Genomic DNA, 10,893 nt, shown 5'->3' with positions numbered 1-10,893 from the left:
AATGCCAAATTCTGGTTTTCGTTTTGCTTTTAAATAATTACAAGTTCAAACCAGACAGAAAAATGTGAATCATTGGATTTCTTCCTCTCTAAAAATCTCCATAGCATGTCTCTGCTCCAACCAGGGAAAGGGAATGGAAACTTTTGGCATTGCTTTTCTACTTTTCTCCATAGTGTTAATTTGTAACACCTTCATAGTTTCCTAAAGTAGGAAAGGAAGTTGCTTTATAATTACCACTTGAAAGAACATAGTACCTCTCTTCCAGAGATATTTGACATTCTATCAATGATGTGGGGGCACAAACATTCTATTTTGCCAGTCGGAAGTGGGAGAATCTGAATTTCCATGATACAAAGACATTTTTCCCACCCGACTACTTGACAAGGAGGTTAAAGGTGAAAAACAAATCCCAAGCCTAACTCCTCTTGGCCCGTGATTTCAGCCCCGTAAAGGATCAAAGCTGAGATGTTCGCATTATAATATGTAACCACTAGATGTCACTAAAGATAAAACTTGTAGGCACTGGCCATTGTAACTGGGAAAGCTGAACAGGCAAGTGAAATTCACCATGTTAATGGAGAAAACTGCAATTTATACCTTTAGGTGAGAAAATGGAAAGAGGCCTCTCTCTAGCCCAATACCCCTAGGAAATGGTTTCAGACTCTTTCTTTCATATCTGTGTGTGGACGCATTTGGGTTGGCATTACCTTTTAACCGAAAAATAACTATATGAGCTCACAACTCAACAGATATGTTATAGGATGACTGTTACTAAAATGAAGTTAAAATTCCAAGCTTCAAATGCTGGAGTCCCTCCTGGGAATTGCGTCTAAAATTCCAACAGCTTCTCCCAGGTGGTAATGAGGCAGATACATCGAATTCTCTTTAGACAAGAAGTGATTGAATTCTTTTTAGACCAGAGATGTGAGATAGAGATTCTTTTTTTTCAAATCCACTTCTGTTTGCTCTGATGTTTTCCCCCTCCTATGTTTTTATTCTGAAAACCATAATTGGCAAGTAGTATGAATTCAATGCATAGTTGTGGAAGGAATAATAAGAATCAAGGGAAGGAAACCAACATTTATTTAGTGCCTCTCTAAGCCTTGTTCTCTGCAACTTTCTTACATTCTTCATGAAAAATCCTGCGAGGGAGTTCTTGCAACCACTGCTTTGTACAAGCAATGCTCACAGGATATAATCACAAATGATCTTTGCTTTTATTTCTCATTGTTCTTTTAAACTTTATTCAGAAGAAAAGCTCTTTCCCTGATCCTGGATAAAATCCCCAGGTGCATCTGTGACATTTCTGATCTCTCGCATAATCACTTTTACTGTCACAACTTAGTAATTAAAACTGTCCAATTTGGGGGCTTCTCAGTGGCTCAGTCAGTTAAATGTCTGACTCTTGATTTTGGCTCAGGTCATGATCTCACAGTTTGGGGGTTTAAGGCCCACATCAGGCTCTGTGCTGATAGCACAAAGCCTGGTTGGGATTCTCTCTCTCCCTCTCTCTCTCTCTGCCCCTCTCCTCTTTCAAAATAAATAAATAAACTTTAAAAAATGTCCAATTTTGTGTAAGAACTTATTTCAATCAAAATCACAGCTTTCTCCTCCCCAGGCTAGGGCTGGTGTTGGTCTGGCCACCTCCATGAAGGGGTAAGGTAAGTTTCTTCTCTTTCTCGTTGAATTCCTCCTCCAACCCCTAACATGGGTTGGACAGGGTGGGAAACATGGAGAAATGAGGAGGGCAGTAAAATTTCTTTCTTTGAACAGTGCTTTGGAGATATGCAGAGGTTCCTACTAGAAACATGTAATTGCACACTTCCCAAGGTAGAAGAATTTCTGGCTGGCCATTCTCCCTCAGTTTTTTTGTATACCTTATTTTCTTTAACAGTTTCATTTATATACTTTTCTTTCCTTTAACATATCAAATGGTGTGGCATTTTCTTCTTCTATAATAACAGAATCCCCAAATTTAAGCTGGATACATGGCTGCTTGGAATAAGGACTACATTTCCCCACCGCCCTTATCATGGTCCACATGCAAATTCTTGGAGGCATCAGTAAATGGAGAGATTTTCTTTGTTTTCTTTTTCCTCTTTCCTATTGTCTGCATGGTAATTGCAGACTGGACAATGAGATGAAAGCCCCATGCCGAGAGCCTCGGTGATCACGGGACTGACTTGATAGCCTTGCACTGTCCACCTCTGGGCCATATTCATAAACAAACAAACTTCCAAACTTCTATTTTAAGTTTTTGTCACACGCAAACAAAGTTCTAACCGATAGAAATACACAACTAAGTGAGATTTAATTTTAGGAACGCTTTTGCTGATAAAGTCACCAACTGAACAACGAAAGTGTTTTCTCAATTTGTGGATAAAAGGTGGAGAAAAGTTCCTTAGTTTAAAATTATTCTTTCATAAATCTCGCTTGCATATTTGGTGTCATTACTGATGATCTGTTTAAATAGATAAATGAGTAAGTACCAAGCATTATTACTGGGAGAAGTTTTAAGCAACCAGTCAGTCTTAGATTCGTGGCTTCTTTTTCCAAAGTAACAGTTTTCACAGTTGTGATTTTATATTACGCATCTATGGTAACACAGATTTGTTAGAAAATTATTCACAGATTTTTGATCAAATACATTTTGATACTACTTCATGGTGAGTCTCAAACTACAACTGAGGAGCTGGAGAAACGCTACTTTTTGGGTTGACTGGTGGACATTTGAAGGAGCAGGAAGGCTTGGGGCACCTGGGTGGCTCAGTCGGTTAAGCATCTGACTTTGGCTCACGTCATGACCTCATAGTTTGTGGGTTCGAGCCCCACATCGGGCCCTGTGCTGACAGCTCAGAGACCGGATCCTGCTTTGGATTCTGTGTCTCCCTCTCTCTTTCTGCCCCTCCCCCACTCGCACTTGGTCTGTCTCTCGAAAATGAATAAAGGTTAAAAAAATTTTTTTTGAAGGAGCAGGAAGGCAGTTGTGTATGGGAGGGGGAAATTGGTTTCTTATTAATGAAAACTTTCAAAAGCTCACCTTTCCTATGTTTATAAACTAAAGTGTCCCAAAGAAACTTTGTTGTTTTCTCCTCCCATGTTCCACCCCCCACCTTTGCTCTTTATTTTCCTTCCTTTCTTTCTTTCTTTCTTTTTTTTTTTTTTTTTGTCGTGTTTCAAAATAGAAAGGGCATGGTTAAGATGAGCAGAGACTGTTCTGATTCTTTTATTACCTAGCATTTAATTATAGGAATGGTTAATATGTGAAGGCTAAAAATATGGCTAGTGGAAAACCATACCTAATGGAAAACCCAACTGGAAAGCAGCAGGTTGGCACCAGCCATGGCATGTGCATTAGAGCTCAGTTCTACTGTGTGTCTTATTTCATTTAGCAATTTTATTTACTTTTTTAAAATTAAAAAAAAAATTAAATGCTTGTTTATTTTTGAGAGAGAGAGAGAGAGAGAAAGCAGGGGAGAGGCAGAGAGAGACAGACACAGAATCCGAAGCAGGCTTCAGGCTCTGAGCTGTCAACACAGAGCCCGACATGGGGCTTGAACTCACAAGCTGAGATCATGACCTGAGCCGAAGTCAGACACTTAACCGACTGAGCCACCCAGGTGCCCCTTATTGAATCATTTTAAACTTGGCTTTTAATTAATAAAAAAACTTCTTCAAGACTACAGCAAATAATTATGCCAAGTTTTGGTAAAACAAAACAAAACAAGAACTCCCCTTCCCACCTTTGCACTGAAGAAAATTACCCAAATCATAGGCCCTAGTTTTGTAAGTTCTCCTTCTAGAGATGTGGAAATTTGGGAGGAGGGTGGGGCAACTAGTTATACAACATTTTCATTTAGACATGGTAATTCTTAGAACAGATTATTGAATTTAGAATGAAATTCTTGTGCCGGGAAATGGGAAAAAAAGAGGAAAGTCCATAAACAATTATAACACACAATTTGTTATATCCTGTTATACAGCGAAATTTGAGAAGTGTTGCAAAAGGACAAGATTCTCCCGTGGAAGTCTTTAAATATGAAAAATCTGTAATATTCTAACACCAAGTGTTTATTTTTAAAAGACTTTTGGTAAAATGCAGGGCACAGAACATTACATAATAATTTTTCTCACCTTTTATACTACCAAATTTCAAAAGTAGATAGAAAACATAGAAACTCATCTACATTCAATAAAAACAAACAAAAAATGACTCTGAAAACTATGATCTACTTAAACACCTGGAGTTGTTTTTTCCCGCCTGAGCATTAAGGAATGAAACCCTCAAAGAACGCTTTGATGGGATTATGAATACAAAAACATAGAGACTGAAGATTTACCAGCGAAACAAAGAAACTTTATTGCTCTCATGGTCTCCTTCTAGTGTGGGGAAATGGACAATAAACAAGTAAATGAATACAAATGGTAAGTATGCCATCTAGTTCTAAGTGTTACAAAGTAAAACAAGGTAAAAGCAGAGGCAGAAATTTGGGGCATAAGAGGAGTGAGTGTAGTTTGCAGTTTTAAAGAGTGTGGATAGCAAATGCTTCGGTGAGAAAATGATATTTACCCAAAGGCCTACAGGGAGTGACAGTGAGAGCCATGCATCTACCTGGCCAAGGGGCACTTCTGGTAGAGGAGAGAACAAGTATAAATGCTCTAAGGCCAGAACATGCTTGCACTGCTCAAAGACCAGCGAGGAGACCACTATAGTTGGACAGAGGTGAGAGACAGGTCAAGCATTAGGAGAGGTGAGAGGGGGATGCCACAGGTTAGGGTAAGGACCTCACCATTGTATGCCATTGGGAAGGGCAAGCCATTGGGAGCTTTGGGCAGAGGAAGGACAGATGTAACATACCTTTCTGATGCTGTTTGGAGAACACTCTTGAAGTTAGCCTAATGCAGAATTACACAGACCAGGTAAGAGATGGCTGTAATAACTTAGGCAAGAGGTGATGGGGCTGGAGCAGAGTGGAAGCAGTGTCGGTAGGAAGAGTGGTTGGATTCTGACTGTTTTCAATGTAGGGCTTCTGCATTAGCTGAGTGGATTAGATGTAGTGGTGTGAGAGGAAGAGAGAAGTCATGAGCAAATAGAAGAATGTATGCGCCATTATGTAAAACAGGGAAGCCTGGGAGGGATGGGAGCAAGGACGGTACAGAAGAAAAGGAGGCCTGTTTTATACGTTCATTATGCAGATGTTCAAGTAGAGATGCTGAGTGGACAATTGGATATGATAATTTTTTTTAATGACATAAGATGCATTACAAGGCTCTGGAGAAGGTATGGATTAGACAACAGAGAGTATAGGCAAAACTGGTTATTCAGGGGACAGCAACAGAAATTTAAGTTGGATTAAAGAGATGAATTCTGGGGCGCCTGGGTGGCTCAGTCGGTTGAATGGCCGACTTCAGCTCAGGTCACGATCTCGCGGTCCATGAGTTGGAGCCCTGCGTCAGGCTCTGGGCTGATGGCTCAGAGCCTGGAGCCTACTTCCGATTCTGTGTCTCCCTCTCTCTCTGCCCCTCCCCCGTTCATGCTCTGTCTCTCTCTGTCCCAAAAATAAAATAAAACGTTAAAAAAAAAAAAAAAGAGATGAATGCTTTTAAAAAATCACAGCAGAAAATATGAGCAAATTTCTGACCTGAGTAGAAAAAGATCTGAGTCTAAAAATAATGGAGGGGCACCTGGGTGGCTCAGTCGTTTACAAGTCTGACTCTTGATTTCAGCTCAGGTCACGATCTCACAGTTCGTGGGATTGAGCCCCACATCAGGCTCTTTGCTGACAGCCCAGAACCTGCTTGGGATTCTCTCTCTCCCTCTTTCTCTGCCCCTCCCCTACACGCTTTGTCTCTCTGTCTCTCTGTCTCTCTCTCTCTGTCTCAAAAATAAATAAACTTTAAAAAAAAATTCAAAGGTCATGAAGATACAATTTACTGAAAAAGAAAAGGCCAGTAAATATATTCTAAGTGTTCAACCAATAATCAAAATGATGAAAATGACTACATAGCTCTCCCCATCTTTTTTTGCTTATCAAAATGTGTGTCCCCAGCAGCATGGGATGTTGTCATTCAATGCTGTGGGGACATGGTTGGACCTCCTATCACAAAATTAGGAGACATAAATCCAGACCCTTGGAAGAGTTCCTACTTTGTGATATCACAACAATCCCACTTCAAAAGATCTAAGAGAGATAGAGACACGTTCAAAATCTTGTTTACAGAGGCTTTCGTTGCAGTGTTATTTATACAGTGAAACATAGGAATAATGTAAGTCTCAACAAAAGAAATATGGTTAACTCAATTATGAGGCATACCTAAAACCAAAGAATACTGTGCCGCTATTAAAATTTTGTTTTGGAGAATTTTTCAAGATGGAGGAAACTCTAACAATGTAATTTTTTAGTAAATAAAATCAGAATACGAAACTGTGCACAGCATGAATCTAATGACATAAACATTAAAGAAAAAATATGTGGGTCAAAAACTGTTCCCCATATAAAAAAAAAAAATCACAGGATGCCCCATACACCTAATAGACTAGACGATAGATATTACCCACAACCCGGAGATATAAGTGAAACCATCCTAGACCATCAAGCCTCAGCTGAGCCATCCCAGACCTGGAGAATCTCACAGGCAACCCAAAGGATTGAGAAACCATCAATATTGAAAAATAATAAATCTTTGGTCTTTTAAGCTACCATGTTTTGTGCAGTTTGTTATGTCACCAAAGCCAACTGATAACACTTCGTTCCTCAAGCTCAGAAAGCAACTGTTCTTTTTCCCGTGATTATGGCATCTAGGAAAGGAAGGATCTTATTCTCAACAGGATGAATGGTACCAGTGAACCGGCAGGCAAAGGGCACACCTTGCACCCTCTTACCTCAAGAAAAGCAGGCTTTATCACGGATGGAAGCTTCCTCCTGTTAACTTTGGGTGGTAACATCATCTTGCCCTGGCCCTTTGAGAAGCTGGTGAGCAAAGGCTCATCAGAGGTTCAGTACTTCCAGAGTATCGCCTGCCTCCCTCTGCCTTATTCTAGGTGTCCCTGTGGTTTGTGTAATGGGAAGAAAGACTGGACCTAGTTAATTGAATGAATAAAGTCATACTTCAGGGTAGAGGAAAGCAGCTGACTATCAAACACTTTTCATCAGGTGCCTGAGAAGGAAAGGCAGGCAGAGAATTCAAATGGCATTTGAGTGTTGGAAAAACAGGTTGTCATTTTTTGGCAACACATTCCAATGCTTTCTTAAGGACCTCTGGTGGATGTTTTTCCCTCCCTTCATTTTTCAGCCCATTTATGTTTCCAGGGAAAGCCAATCCTTATGTTTCTGATTCATTTACACTTATCACAGTGTTTTCCAAAACTATTTCCAGTGGGTCTTTAAAACATGATTCCATGTACCAAGAGAATGAGTTACTAATCCTTCCTATCCCAGATAGCACACAAAGAAGTGACATTCCCTAGGAAAATTATTAGAATGCAGCTTCACAGGGCAAATAGGTCTCGGCTGGATAATTTGCTTTACTGCTCCCCATGCTCAGTAGAACTCAACAAAGGAAACCAGAAGGTCCTGGTGGCCCGAAGCAGCTTGGAATTAGTTTGGTGGGGAGAGACAACCAGAACTGTCCTGGACATGTTGACAGATTCCAGGCTTAGGACAATGCACACGTCACCTCATCTGACTGAGTGGGCTGTCGGTAGCAACTAAAATTGTAGTGGGGGCTCTGGGGTGCAAGAGCTCCTGACTCCTCGGGTTGCCAACAGACCAGGCTTGCCTGCTCACCCCTGACAAAATCCAAAGGCAGAGAAACAAGGGCTGGTGAAAAAAGAATTTATTTCAATGAGGCCAACACCAGGAAGATAGCCGGCTACAGGCTCAAAGACTCTCCAACGTGCTGAAAATTCTTCCAGGTTTATATAAGAAAATGCGGGGCAAAGGTGAGTGAGTGCCTGCAGGTAGGCAACGAAAGTCAAATCAGTCACTGCCTTGAAGTCAGTCATTGGTGGCATCTTGCTGGCTCGGGGCAGGGGGTGGTTTTGTTTCCCATCGGAATGCTTTGCCCTCGGGGTCTTCTGCCTGAGTCAAGGGACAAGCTGGAAAGAAGAAATTAGAAAAGATGAGGTCAAAATAGAGGCAGCTGAAGTTGTCTTTACAATAACTCACTGGAGCAGTTCTTATAGCCAGGCATTGAGTTATATTCTCCTGGACTGGATTAAGCAACCTACTTAATGGCAGTGAATAAACGCAATCTGATGAACACTTACAGAGAAGCATTAGCTGTCTCAGAGAAGTGTTGTCCTACTTCCTTTGCTTAACCAATTTAACTACCTGGACTCTATCCCAATGCAATTTGATTCATCAAGCATCCTCTCCCTTTTGTATTCTTTCTCAATTGTTTCCTTCCGGTCAGCATATAAGCATGCATGGCCCTCCATTCAAATCCCCTTCCTTAAACCTCTGTTTCTACCTTCTCCCCTTCAGCTAACATTCTAGGAAAATTGACTCATACTCCTAGTATCCATAAGTAAACTTGTATTTGCAGTCAGTAAGGAGATCACAGGGAATGGCTTCCAAAGTTGTGACTCTCCAAGAGAGGGTGAATGGGTTTCTTTTGTTTCGGGTTAGGATGAATATTTAGATAAGGAAGCCTTGTCATCCTATGTAGAAGTGGGCATAAGGTCACGTATGTGCCTTAACGAAACATGCTTAGACGTACATTGTATGTGATGTAAATGAGGCTGAGGCTCCTCCTTGGGCAGAGATTTTAGTATTATAATGAGGTAAAGGTAATTGTAGGTCATGCCAGAGGTCATTCCATGGTCCATCTAGGCAAGTGTGAGTCAGGTTAGCTCAACCTGTCTGGGTGGTCTGTGCCTGCAAGAGGTCTTGTCAGGGCAGTCGCCATCGACTGGGGGTTGGTTTTCAGGTTTTATTTGTGTGTGTTTTTTAAATTTTTTTAACGTTTCTTTATTTTTGAGAGAGAGAGAGAGAGAGACAGACAGACAGAGCTCAAGAGGGGAACGGCCAGAGAGAGAAGGAGACACAGAATCCGAAGCAGGCTCCAAGCTCCGAGCTGTCAGCACAGAGCCCGACGCGGGGCTTGAACTCACGAACCCCGAGATCATGACCTGAGCCAAAGTTGGATGCTTAACCGACTGAGCCACCCAGGTGCCCCTCAGGTTTTATTTGTTTGAGTTAAGGGGAAAGCTCGAAAGGAGAGCTTAGGGGGAAAATGTGAGACAAAGGTTAATGAGTACAAGCAGGTGGGCAGTAGAGGCCAGGTCTTGGGGTCTCACTGGTGACAGTTGCACTGCATATCACTCTCGATGTCTCTGCTGCATTGAATCTTATACGAATATCTCCCTACATTGATGTGTATCACCAACAAGGAAGCTCAGTTGAGTTTCTGTGTCCAGAATTTTATTGGGATTTCATTACATAGGCATGATTAATTGAAACATTGATCATGTGATTGAACTAGATCTCCAGCCCCTCTTCCCTTCTGGTGACAGTTCTGGCACGGCCAGAAACCATCTAGAGGCCCACCGTGAGTCACCTTGGTAGCGTAAACTCAGGGATCCATTATGAATAACAAGACACTCCTATCACTAAGGAAATTCCAAGTGTTTGGAGGCTGCTTCCCAGGACAGACAGGGACAAACACCAGCCAAATTCTTTTTTACACAACACTCAACTAAAACCTTTGCAGCCACATTGGAATTCTGTAGGGTAGGGGTGGTTTACAGAAGGACGCTATGGGGTTTCAACACACATGAAGCATGCGTGTTTAAAAAGAATCTGATGTATGGGGGCGCCTGGGTGGCTTGGTCGGTTAAGCGTCCAACTTCGGCTCAGGTCATGATCTCATGGTCCATGAGTTCGAGCCCCACGTCGGGCTCTGTGCTGACAGCTCAGAGCCTGGAGCCTGCTTCGGATTCTGTGTCTCCCTCTCTCTCTGCCCCTCCCCTGTTCATGCTCTGTCTCTCTCTGTCTCAAAAATAAATAAACATTAAAAAAAAAGTTAAAAAAAATTAAAAAAAAAAGAATCTGATGTATGGAAGTCATATTTATAAAAACAAATTGAATACAACAGTAATGGAAAGGTATCAAATAACCATATGACAGTTTAATATGCAGGCATTAAAATTATGCTCAAAGAATTAAAAAAAGCGTTTTTTTAATGTTTATTTATTTTTTAAAGAGACAGAGAGCAAGTGGGCGAGGAGCAGAGAAAGAGGGAGATACAGAATCTGAAGCAGGCTCTAGGCTCCAAGCTGTTAGCACAGAGCCCACACGGGACTTGAACTCATGAACTGTGAGATCATGACCTGAGCCAAAGTCGACTGACTGAGCCACCCAGGCGCCCCCATCACAAAATTTTTTAAAACATAAAATAATACTTAGATAACGTTAACCTTTTCACATGGACAAAGAACAAGCAAAAAGTACAAAAACACAGTGAATGAATGTTAGCAATAACTGTAGTTGGGAAGGAGTGATAAATGGTGAAGGAGGCATGACTCTCTCCAGTAAAGTCCAGGCCCAAGGGCTGGAGCTCGGGGGGCAGGAGGCTCTGAAGTCCATACCGGCTGTGAGATTAAAATGGTAAAGCTTTGTGTCGTCTCCTATATATCAGCATGAGATAGGAAATAAAGCTGCAACCTAGCCTCATTAAAGGCAATAATGAGGAAAAAATATAAAACACTTTTGTGCTTTTATTTCTACTGAGTTCAGACTGCTTAACTGCTTAACTGGTTTAATGAGAGGGAGGGAAAGAGAGAGGGAAGTGTTAACAGTGGTTTCCATTTTTTTTTTTTAATGATTCCTATTTCTTTATGCCAACTTTTATTAGTAAATTTTAAATTTTCACAAATTTTTTTATAGTGAA

This window comes from Panthera leo, chromosome F3 (genome assembly GCF_018350215.1).
Source record: "Panthera leo isolate Ple1 chromosome F3, P.leo_Ple1_pat1.1, whole genome shotgun sequence".
Taxonomy (NCBI): Eukaryota; Metazoa; Chordata; class Mammalia; order Carnivora; family Felidae; genus Panthera; species Panthera leo.
This window is presented reverse-complemented; position numbering follows the sequence as displayed.